This window comes from Vulpes vulpes, chromosome 7 (assembly GCF_048418805.1).
Source record: "Vulpes vulpes isolate BD-2025 chromosome 7, VulVul3, whole genome shotgun sequence".
Classification (NCBI taxonomy): domain Eukaryota; kingdom Metazoa; phylum Chordata; class Mammalia; order Carnivora; family Canidae; genus Vulpes; species Vulpes vulpes.
Window position 1 is genome coordinate 18,048,601 of NC_132786.1, and position 12,840 is coordinate 18,061,440.

At 43.5% G+C, this 12,840-nt stretch overlaps 2 protein-coding genes across 2 annotated transcripts in view; one reads left to right on the forward strand and one right to left on the reverse strand.

Moving 5' to 3' along the window:
- The window catches only part of LOC140599530 (uncharacterized), a 263,170-nt gene that overhangs the window by 18,708 nt on the left and 231,622 nt on the right, over positions 1–12,840 (forward strand). The window lies entirely within an intron of this gene.
- Positions 8,325–12,840, reverse strand: part of LOC140599793 (adenylate cyclase type 1-like) — a 531,081-nt gene continuing 526,565 nt past the window's right edge. The window contains exon 4 of the transcript XR_012002788.1: positions 8,325–9,495. The gene's annotated coding sequence lies outside the window, so the exon portion shown is untranslated. The remainder of the gene's footprint in view (positions 9,496–12,840) is intronic.

The window sequence follows — 12,840 nt, forward strand, 5'->3', positions numbered from 1 at the left end:
AACGCTGCTGTTTCAGTCTAGCCAGATGGAGTCCCAGGATCTATTCCTACTGAAGTGAAGCACTTTGGCCATGATTACTTGCCTTCTTGCCGGTCTACTTTGTTTTGTTTTTAGCTTATTTCTTTTGGTAAAAATTAGAGTCTGTATTTATCTTAAAAACTCAAACTAAAACGGGTAGGAAATATCAGAAAGGGAGACAGAACACGAAGACTCCTAACTCTGGGAAACGAACTAGGGGTGGTGGAAGGGGAGGAGGGCGGGGGGTGGGGGTGAATGGTGACGGGCACTGGGGGGGCACTTGACGGGATGAGCACTGGGTGTTATTCTGTATGTTAGCAAATTGAACACCAATAAAAATAAATTTATTTTTTTAAAAAAAAAACTCAAACCAGGGTTACGTTTTCATGATATAATTTGTACCTAACTGAAATATATTGAAGCTGAAATTCATACTGACTAATAAATCAAAACAATTGAAAACTGTTTGGAAATGTTACTATGGAAAAAGAGACAAAAAAAATTTTTCCCAAACCCCCTGTCTGCTGGGTTCGCCCTTTTTCCAGGGGCTAGGTGACACCTCTTGTCTGTGGGATGTCCTGAGCCCACCACATTGTTTCCTAGGGTCCCAGCCAGAACAGTTGTTTACATCCTCCTGTGTCCTCCAGCCCCACGGGCCAGGGCTGAATTGGAGCTCAGTGACCCAGCTCCTTCTGGCTGTCCCAGCAATCTCTAGTTACCTCCAAGTGAGGACATGACCTTAGTCTGTGCTCCAGGGGCTTTTACTAATTCAAAATTGTGTAGTTGCACAAAAATGTGCAAATAGCTTGTACATCACTTAAAAATGAAATTAAAGGGATCCCTGGGTGGCGCAGCAGTTTGGCGCCTGCCTTTGGCCCAGGGTGCGATCCTGGAGACCCGGGATCGAATCCCACATCAGGCTCCCGGTGCATGGAGCCTGCTTCTCCCTCTGCCTGTGTCTCTGCCTCTCTCTCTTTCTCTCTGTATGACTATCATAAATAAATAAATAAAAATTTAAAAAAATGAAATTAAATTAAAGTAACCATTATAATTTTGAGGGCAGACCTCACAGTGGCTACATTTGTCAGCCATGATCCCTGTAGGGGGCCGATTTCAACAGTGTTAGTCTATCTCCCTGTCTGCTCAGGCTCACTCATTGCCAATTACCAATGTAGAAGCCTCCCCCTACCTTTTTTCTTCATTCTCAAGTATTCTTTTTTTTTTTTTTTAATTTTTATTTATTTATGATAGTCATACAGAGAGAGAGAAACAGGCAGAGACACAGGCAGAGGGAGAAGCAGGCTCCATGCACCGGGAGCCCGACGTGGGATTCGATCCCGGGTCTCCAGGATCGCGCCCTGGGCCAAAGGCAGGCGCCAAACCACTGCGCCATCCAGGGATCCCAAGTATTCTTAAATCTCCTCTCTGAGCGACTTATTTCACTTAGCATCATCCTCTTTAGCTCCACCCACATGGCTGCAAATGGCAGGATCTCATTCTTTCTGATGGCTGAGTAATATTCCATTCCGGACATGGACCCACATCCTCTTTATCCATTCATCTGTCAAAGGACATCTGAGCTCTTTCCATAATTTGGCTATTGTACATAATGCTGCAGTAAATGGCGGGGAGCATATAGCTTTTCAAATTAAGCATTATTGTATTTGGGGGCTAAATACCTAGTAGTGCAATTACTGGATCATCGGGTAATTCTATTTTAAAATGTTTGAGTACCCTCCATACTGTTTTCCACAGTGGCTGCCCCAGTGTTTGGACCCCACCAACAGTGCACCTGGGGTCCACATTCTCCTCATCCTCACCAACACCTGTTCTTTCCTGTTGTCATTTTAGCCATCCTGACAGGTGTGAGGTGATATGTCATTGTGGCTTTGATTTGCATTTCCCTGATGACAGGTGACGTTGAGCATCTTTTCAAGTGTCTGTTGGCCGTCTGATATCTTCTCTGGAGAAATATCTGTTCATGCCTTCTGATTATTTTTAAACTGGATTATTTGGTTTGAGGGTATTGTATAAGTTCTTTATAGATTCTGGATACTAACCCTTTATCAGTTATATCATTTGCAAATATCGTCTCCTACAGTGCATTGCCCTTTAGCTTTGTTGACTATTTCCTTTGCTGTGCAGAAGTTTTTTATTTTGATGAAGTCCTATTAGTTTATTTTTGTTTTTGTTTTCCTTGCCTCAGGAGACATATCTAGGAAAATATTGCTATGGCCAATGTCAGAGAAATTATTGCCTGTGCTCTCTTCCAGGAATCTTTTTGGTTTCAGGGCTCCTCATATTTAGGTCTTTATTCTCTTTTGAGTTTATTTCACCCATATGTGGAATTTATGTAATTTTTTTTTTTTTTTTTTTTTTTTTAGAATTCACAGAACAGAAGTCATCACAGGAAACACCTTCTGCACTACGAGGGGGCAGAGAGGGTGGTCTGCCTTCGACAGGTGACTGGATGGAGACCACCAGCCATGGGGGGTGGGGTAGGATTAGCACATTTACCAGCAGGTACTAAATCTCTGATACCATCTTCCTTTTCTCGTGATCAAATAAATATGTGTTTGCCCTAAATCGAGGGGCAAGGATGGGGAGCCATGGGAACTGGGGGGGGGGGGTCACAGGGGAATCAGGCGTCGAGCAACACATGCCATCCACCACGGGGAGAGCAGAGGGTGGGGGGCCCAGAAAGGGGTGCTCAGACACCCTCCGTCCTTGGGGAAGTGGGGGCACAGCCTCAGCTATGGTCTCTGATGACCCTTTCTAGGGGGCTCACCCCACATCTCAGGAGGGCAGAGTGAGAAGCTCACCATTTGCTGGGATGGCACGGGGTACAGATTACTGGCCTGATGCTGCTTCCAAAAGGTGTGACCCTCACAGGGAACAACTTTCCTAGGATCCTGGACTGTCATTCTGCCCGTTACTGTTGCACGTTTTCACATCTCCTTGTGGAACAATCATGGCACCAGATGTCAAGCTGGCTGATTTCTGTTGGTTGTGGCGATGTGCCAGAATCAGGCTGTTTGGGTCATGTAGACCCAGCCCCGTATGTGAGAGATGGCCCCCACACCCCCTGCCCTCATGCCTCCCCACGTTGATATTCTGGAGAAAGGCTCTACTAGCTCTAGTTATGGGTTCCTACCAATTGAATATGATCTACATTTAATCAGGTCATAGTCCTCTAAAATTACAATAAAGCACCCACCTTGTATTAAAATACGGTCCAGATTCCTCGGGGATACCTCCTAATCCCAAAGGCTGGTCCCTGGTTAGTGTCCTGTCCTCATTTCAACATGTGATGAATACACAGGTCCTAAATACCCGCCAGAACCAAGTTTCGTCCGTGCCCTCCCTGACCACTTGAGCCGTGCTACCTCCTCTCAGACTCCCAGAACACATGGTCTTCTTTATTTCAGACTCTGGCTTTCTGCTCTATGAGACGTCAGGATCCTGGAGACAGCAGAATCATCCCATATCGACTGGCGTTTACTGGATTTCACTGGATTCTACTCCTGCCAGCAGTGGCACAGTGAGCGCCGCCTGCAGAGCTGCTTGTCAGTGACTCTTGAACTTGACAGAGCATCGGACTCCGCGAGTGCCCAGTCCCTGCCAGAGGCCCCTATTCAGCAGGTTTGGAACAGACCCGGGGGTCTGCACATCTAACCAGCTTTCAGCAGATGCCGGGGCCCCAGGCTGTTGCAGTGAGGCCTTGGCTTTGGACCCCATCTGCCCAGGCACCTCCCACCTCTTCTGGTTTGTGTGTCCGGGTCGTTTACCCTTTCTCACATCATAATCAAGCCACATCACTATTTCCTGAACTCCCTCGTTTGCCATTTACTGGTTGTCTGACTCGTGCTTCATGCTAGGCTACACTCCAGGAGACAAAGTCAAGGAGGAGCTTTGAGCCGTTCAGGAGCCGGTGTCTAGACAGATACACCACCGTGGAACAGCCTTGAGCTGCCTTGGGGCTGATGACTCCGGGAAGCCCATGTGTTGATGTTGATGGGATGTAGTTGGATGAAGACGAAGGGGATTAGGACACAAAATAAACACAAATATAAACTGTGTATTATTAATTAATCCCTTGCTTAATTAATTAATCCTGTGCTTAATTAACAAGCACGTTCACAGTGCCCGCTCTGTATGTAGGCCTTCACTAGGTGCTGGGATCTAAGGAAAGCAGTAGAGTGAAGCTCCGATCCCAGTGGGGCTCCTTAAAGCCAATGAGCGATTTCAATCAGTCTAGCAGGTGTCACCATCGACGCATGCCCCGGGAGCCCCGGGAGCTGGACATTTGGGGTCCAGACAGTCCCGGGGCCAGTGGCTCCACTGCTGTGCTGACTTGCTGGGCTCCCCATCATCCTGGGCGGGCAAGGGTGAGGTAGGGGGTGTAGCTCTTAAGGGCACCCTCTCTGGCCTTTCCTGCTCCTCTCCCAAGTGACCCTGTTTGCTCATCTCTCTGGTGGGGAATAGGGAAGCGGCCCCCTCCATCCACTGGTGATGCAATGGCTGAGAAGCTCAGAAAATGAGGCCAAACTAAAAAACAATTATTTGGAAATTCGTTTTTCCATAAAGGAGAAACAGACTGATAGCTGCTACTTTTTGGGTGGGAGGAAAAGAAAGGCGTGGGACCGGTAAGGGGTACAGAGAGGCCCTCACGAGGGCAGAGCAACACTGGTTCAGGGTTCTGCTCACCAGGTGACGTACTGGCGTCTGTTTCATCAGTATTTAAACCGGAGCATATGATTTATGTGTTCTATAAGGCTTTTATACGCGGCTTATATATCACACAAGCTATATATTCCGTATAGTTTTGTGTGTGCGTTTCGTAATAAGGTAAAACAACCGAAGGCGCAGGAGATGTGAACTAGAGAACAGAGAACACGTACAGAACACAGAGGAAACTGAACACGGTGGCCCCCAAACCGATTGTGAAGGTTAATCAAGGATACACCTCTAGTCCCACAGAACCCGCTTTGTGGATCATTGGGTAAATGGTACCGTAGTATCACTGTTAGTAAGGGAGGCCACACACTCGTGGAAACGTGAATTTTCTCACCAAAGAACACAACCAAGCTGTCCCAGGGTATCTGGGAAGCTGGTGTTTGGGTGGCTGGAAGGATACGGGGTTTGGGCGGGCTCTCTGCCGAGCGCTGAGCATCAGGTGTGCACAGCACAGGCGGTCGGAAGCCCCTACCTGAGAAGCCCAGACGGGCACAAGCCAAGAACAGAAATGTGTATTTATGACTGCAGAGCATCGCACTGAGCAGCCTGTCTTACTCTGAGGTCCTTGTAAGGCATGGGAGAGGGGGGTTAATGAAAGCAGGTATTCAGTATATTTTAAGTTAAAATGACGATAATGACACATGCTGGCCTGGGAGAAACCCTGAAAATTTCTGAAACTGGAAATCAGAAATTCTTCTTTTCACGGAAAGTGATTCCTAGTCATGATCTCTATTTAGTTCTCCGCACACCGTCTGCTTTCCTGTTTTTGTCATCTTTTGTTGACTCAAGTATTTTTGTGCACATTTAGCCTAGGTTTAGCATCAGCTACTCCAAGAAAGAGGAAATTAGCTCGACTTTGTGCTTTTCAGGAGCCTTACACATGCCTGTCCATGTAAATAATTTTACTGTGCCACCTATGAAAAGACAACCTCCTGTGCTTAAATCCCAGGGAACAGATTAATGTAACGGCATGTGTCCCAAGCATTGCTTAACATTTAACATTCGCCATTTGGTTTAATCTCCACAGCCATGCTGTGGAAGCTATCATGGCCCTCATGTTAGAAACGAGGAAAAGATTAGCAGCTTTTAAAAGATATAGAAGCAGAGGCGCCTGGCTGGCTCAGTGGTTGAGCATCTGCCATTGGCTCAGGGCGTGATCCTGGGGTCCTGGGATCAAGTCCCTCGTCACGCTACCTGCATGGAGCCTGCTGCTCCTCTGCCTGTCTCTGCCTCTCTCTCTGTGTCAGGAATAAATAAATAAAATCTTTAAACAAGACAGAGAGAGAGAGAACCAGTAGCTGAGACTGGATTTGAACCCAGGACCTCTTTGCTCTAAGGCAACACTTCTAACTAATTAGGCACTTAGGATTAAAAGACAGGTCCGCACAGCTGTGTTCATTGTGCCTTGTTCTGAGTCCTGCCCCCTCGCCCCTGTTGCATGCTTCCTGACCCAGACCTCTAGAGCTGGGGCCCGTGCTAACTCGGTTTCCCTGGCATGAAGGGGGTCTTCCAAAGCCCTACACCTCTCTCCAGGTTTTTCTAGTAAGAGCTTCCACCATTTCCCACCAGCGGACAGAAGGCAGAGCAAGATTCCACGACACCAATAGGCTCAGCTCCCCTCCCCACGGCCCTTCCACCTGCTGCCCCTCCCACCAGAGGTCAGGGTGGGAGACCCACACTCCACAGCGCCCTGTGTGGGAAATAGCTGTGATATGGGCATAGAATTTCTTGTTGTGAACACGGTTATGGTTTTAGTCTCAGAAGGCTTTTCTTACCTTTTAAAAAATATGTTTGTATTGCAAATTATTGTACATAAAGATCAATACAAGTTCGTTGAATTATTATTACTCCATTGTTGCCAAGAAAACCATCTTTTCTCATTATCTGAGGGCTAGTTAGGAGTCCATACTCCTCTGAAAGCCGCGGAGGAGAATTCAGCATCTTTATTCCAAGAATAAAGTCATCCAAATGTGGCATTACTTGAACCCTTATCTGAGCCAGGACATCTATCATAATGCACAATTTATTTTTATTAAGTGTTTGTTGGGATCCCTGGGTGGCGCAGCGGTTTAGCGCCTGCCTTTGGCCCAGGGCGCGATCCTGGAGACCCGGGATCGAATCCCACGTCGGGCTCCCAGTGCATGGAGCCTGCTTCTCCCTCTGCCTATGTCTCTGCCTCTCTCTCTCTCTCTCTCTCTCTCTCTCTCTCTCTCTCTGTGACTATCATAAAAAAAAAAGTGTTTGTTGATTTTTAGTTGATTTTTTTAATTGAAGTAATTGGTTAGCCTTAAAAAATTAAATTAAAAATATATCCATTATACCACTGTATTAACAGGAAAAAAGTATCATTTACGTGTTACTCTGTCCACATATGTTCATAAATTTAGAATTATATATTTTACTTGATATTGTTCTATTGTTTTAGTACTGAAATAAAATACTACATAGTTTTGAATTTTCTACTATGTAATATATATATGTAATAGTACATGTATACTTATTAGTAATAGTATATGTAATATATATATTATAACATTACATTATATATATATATATATATGTAATAGTCTAGCTTATGGTGATGCCCCGTATTTTATACATTTCATATTATGTCAGAATATGTTTATTTTTCTTATTTAAATACATGGAGAACTCAGAACCCTCGTGCACTCTTGCTTGGAGTGTAAAACAGTGCAGCTACCAATGGTACAGAATTTCTCTAGAAATTAAAACTGTAGCTATCATAGGATCCAGTAGTCCCACTTCCAAGTATCTGTCCATAACAGATGAAATCAGGATCTCAAAGAGTTACCTTCTCTCTCACATCCACTGCAGCACTGTGCACAACAGACAAGATGTGGAAGGGTAGAGAAAATGTGGGGTAGATGTAGAGTGGAGTATGATTCACCCTTACACGAGAAGGAAATCCTGCCAATTGAGATATGCATATGCACAGATGCACACGCGGATGTACATGCACACAGAGACGTGCATACATACATGCACACACATGCACAACCATGTACATACACCTATGCATACTTATAGGCACATGCACACACGAGCACACACATACATACCCAGATATGTGCACACACAGCCATGCATACACCATGAAATACATGCACATACAGACACAGACATTCATACATAAGGCATATATACATGCACATGCATATACACAGGCATGCACACACATATACAGAGATATGCACACAGAGACATGCATACATGCATGCACACATATGCACACAGGCATGCATGCACACATATACTTGTGAGCATGCATGTGCACACACAGATATGCACACACTCACACAGACACACCCATACACAAATGCATACACACAAACATATACACATGCTGACTCCCAGCATGGAACCAACACAGGACTCCATCTCACAACACTGAGACCAGGACCTGAGCCGAAATCAAGAGTCAGACACTTAACTGACTGAGCCACCAGGTGCCCCAAGAATCTGGTTTGTGATGACAAGGAGCCATGCAAGTTTTGGGAGAGCATCCGTACCCTTCCAAAGAGCAGAAGAAACAGTGCAAGACACAGGACTTACAATTCTCCAAGTAAACAACTGGTTTATTAATGCCAGAAGAAGAAGAGTACAGCCCATGATTGACCAGTCAAATCAAGCAGTGAGCCAAGGAGCTGCATATAGTCCAGAGGGTCAGCCCATGGGGAGCTTTGTGTTGGATGGTCAGCAACACATGGGAATCCGGCCTGCAGGTTTGCAGAGCATGCCAGGAGACTACGTTTCTCAGGGTGGTCCTATGGGAATGAGTATGGCACAGCCAAGTTACCCTCCTCCCCAGCTGACCGCACACCCTACTCAATTAAGACATGGACCCCCAATGCATTCATATTTGCCAAGTCATCCCCACCACCCAGCCATGATGATGCACAGAGGACCCCCTACCCACCCTGGAATGACTATGTCAGCACAGAGTCCCACAGTGTTAAATTCTGTAGATCTCAATGTTGGTGGACAGGTCATGGACATTCATGCCCAGTAGTATAAGGGAACTCAAGGAAAAAGGAAACACACACAAAAACTATTTTAGGACCTTCTGAACTTTGACCAGATGTTGACACTTCATATGAAATCCAGACAGCTGTGATTATTTTTTACTTTTGTAATTTTTCATCAAGCAACAGAGGACCAAGGAGACCAGAACACAAATGTGAAACCATGGGCTCACTGAGACGATTCTGTCCATGTAAAGATCCTCTGGAAAAAGACTCCGAGAGTTATAACTACTGTAGTATAAATATAGGAACTAAGTTAAATCTTGTACATTTCTGTTGATCACTCTGTTACGTTGCCTCAAATAGTTTTAGAAGAGAAAAAAAAATATATCCTTGTTTTCCACACTATGTGTGTTGTTCCCAAAAGAGTGACTGTTTTGGTTCATCAGTGAATTCACTATCCAGGAGAGACTGTGGTCTATTTTAAACCTGTTGGGCAAATGAGAAAAGAAGCACGCCGGAGACCATGGTGAATGTCTGGCTGAACCTCATCCCTTGGACTCCAGCTTCCAGAATGTGTTTTCATGCCCGGCCTTTGTTCCTCCAGAAATGTGTCCTTTAGTTTCCAACAGATCTTTATAGTTTGTGCTTCATAAGCCAATTCTTCTTATTATTTTGGGGGACTCTTCTTCAAAGAGCTTGCCAGTGAAGATTTAAAGATGGAGCAGGAGCTTCTTCCAAGAGTTCTAAGCCTTGGCTGTGGACAAAACAATCTCAAGTTGGGCATCTTTCCTCAACACAAGAAAGTTATTAATGGTCATAGCACCACAACTAGGACTTTATCAGGAACTCAAAGCTTGGAGGAGAAAAAGGAGCAAGAGAATATTGTAACAAACTTCGTACAGAGTTTGGCCTATTGATTGTTTCATGTTAGATATTCTATGTGTTTACCTCAATTGAAAAAAAAAAAGAATGTTTTTGCTAGTATCAGATCTGCTGTGGAATTGGTATTGTATATCCATGAATTCTTTTCTCAGCACGTGTTCCTCACTAGAAGAAAATGCTGTTACCTTTAAGCTTTGTCAAATTTACATTAACATACTTGTATGAGGACTGTGACGTTACGTAAAAAAAAAGGTGTTAAGTCACAAAATGCGGTAATAAATATTTCATTTTTGAAAAAAAATATACACATGCCTACACGGAGACATATATACACATACATATGCGCAGACATGCACACGAACATCCACAGACATGCACACACATCCACAGAGACACACAGAGCTATTCTCCTAGTAACTAAGATAATGCTGTTTTATAGTTTTGCATATCAAAAACAAATCAAAGTAACTTTCACACATACTGGATAATGTGTGATATACAGTATTTGCTTAACAGTTTTCAGAGATCGTTGGATAAAAGCAAAACCAACAGTCCTCCTCCTTCCCCCCGATTGCCTCCCCTGGCTACTCATTATAAGAAGATAGGGGGACGAAATGTCCCCCGCTTTGAAAGGAGCCTGTTAAATTTGCCAAACATTGTGCATGTCTACAGCTAGCTAATTTACATGCCTCCGAACATTTCAGAGCATGAATGGAAGGTCACATTTTTCGAAACTCAGAACCTTGTTTCATAGAACAGCTAAGCTTTCGGGTACACAAGATGAAAGGGTTTTTGGTTTTGGTTTTGTTCTTGTTTTTTTAATAATAAATTTATTTTTTATTGGTGTTCAATTTGCCAACATACAGAATAACACCCAGTGTTCATCCCATCAAGTGTCCCCCTCAGTGCGTGTCACCTATTCACCCCCACCCCCTGCCCTCCTCCCCTTCCACCACCCCTAGTTTGTTTCCCAGAGTTAGGAGTCTCTCAAGTTCTGTCTCCCTTTCTGATATTTCCTACCCATTTCTTCTCCCTTCCCTTCTGTTCCCTTTCACTATTATTTATATTCCCCAAATGAATGAGACCATATAATGTTTGTCCTTCTCTGATTGACTTACTTCACTCAGCATAATACCCTCCAGTTCCATCCAAGTCGAAGCAAATGGTGGGTATTTGTCATTTCTAATGGCTGAGTAATATTCCATTGTATACATAAACCACATCTTCTTTATCCATTCATCTTTCGATGGACACCGAGGCTCCTTCCACAGTTTGGCTATTGTGGACATTGCTGCTATAAACATCGGGGTGCAGGTGTCCCGGCGTTTCATTGCATCTGTATTTTTGGGGTAAATCCCAAAGATACAGATTTTAAAGGCTCTTCACCACTGTCTTCCAGCTTTCCATGTGGTCTTTGAAAAGTTTGATTCCATCTAACTCTTAGTCTTTTATATCTGACTTGTTCAGCTTCTCTTTAGAGGTGTTAAGGATGGCTAGTTCCCTTGTATTCCTTTTTTTTTTTTGTTCCCTTGTATTCTACATAGCCGCCCCCTCTTCTCTCCTCTTGCTCCATTTCAAGTGTGCGCATGCACACTTCCTTCCATTCCCAATGATGGCAGCTAAGACTTGGCTGGAACATTTGATAAGACTTTCCTAAATGCTTAATGATTTCAGGATGGAATTTTAACACATCAGGCTAAATGTTTTGTATTTATCATTCTTGACCCATAGTGTCAATTCAGTTTACAACTTTACACCACGATAACCATAATGTCACTTTTCTGACAAGTCATTTTTCCAGTATAGCATATTTTCACTCAAAAACATTAAACAAATATTCTATAAGCAGCAGTATTTTGATATTATCATTTTAGACAAAGACTCACTTGCCAATTCACTTGACACAATTTCTAGGTAAAGAGTATCATATGGAACAGATCCTAAGTGTGTGCTATGTTTAACTTGTACTGTGTCTGTTTTTCACACGCATTAAGTGAGAGGAATTCTTCAGTGTGTTTGAAGTGATTTTCTGGTTAGCATTCATTTTGTCCTAAAGGGTTTTTTTTTTTAATTTTTTTTAATTTATTTATGACAGTCACAGAGAGAGAGAGAGGCAGAGACACAGGCAGAGGGAGAAGCAGGCTCCATGCACCGGGAGCCCGACGTGGGATTCGATCCCGGGTCTCCAGGATCGCGCCCTGGGCCAAAGGCAGGCGCCAAACCGCTGCGCCACCCAGGGATCCCAAGGGGTTTTTTTTGTATTGTGACTTTATTTTTAAGAGCATCGCAAGTACAAAATAGTATGAGCCTCCAAAAGCTCAAGTATTGGTGGAAAGGAAATGGTACAGAAAGAAGAATGAGAAACCTAGCTATTCAAAAAAGATGGGTGTGATAAACAGAATGAAAAGGGAGAAAAAATAAGATACTTTGAATGTTTTAAAAGGAGAGTTCATCATATTGTATATAAAGTTTTTGCAAATTATGAGAAGATAAAGAAAAATTCTGAATCAGTCATATATTTTGGGAAATTGATCATGCCCACAAAAGAAGCTGCTTCTGGTTGTAGTCTCAAGAAAGAGAAAGTTATCAAGTGTGTCTCACTCTGACCCAGAATGTCTGGCTGAAAGTCCATTAGATTCCCCCCCTTCCTCCTCCTCCACCCACCACCAGGTCTTTAATTCATCTTTGGCAAATACAGTTAACCTTCATTACATTAGGTTTTACATGCAAATCATGTTTGTTTATTTTCAAATTATCACTTGTTACTTAGACACATTTGTATTATTTAGTTGTTATATTTTTCTGCAAAAATTATATAAGATCTTGGGCTGGGATTTAAGGCATCATAATTCTTCCCATTAAAATTAGTGAAAATTATTTTTTTGAAAATGGATTTTTAATTAACACTGTATTTAGGAGAATGAATTAAAGATATTAAACAAGAGGATAGTTGAATGTGGTGTTTCTCAAACTCTGTAGGTCCAAATCTCAACTGGGGTCTTATACTAAGGAGTCCCTGAGCCTGACCACAAGCCAGAGGACAGTTTACTGCTCCATAAGAGTGCCCTTGAGCTAGAATAACCAAACATATATTGTGCAAAGTAGACACTTTCAGCAGTGAAAGCGGAGCTATTAATACCTACATCAGGAAAACTGCAGTCTAATGAGACTGTCCCAGGCAAATGAGGACTGTGTTTGACTCTTTTAGCTAGAGTCA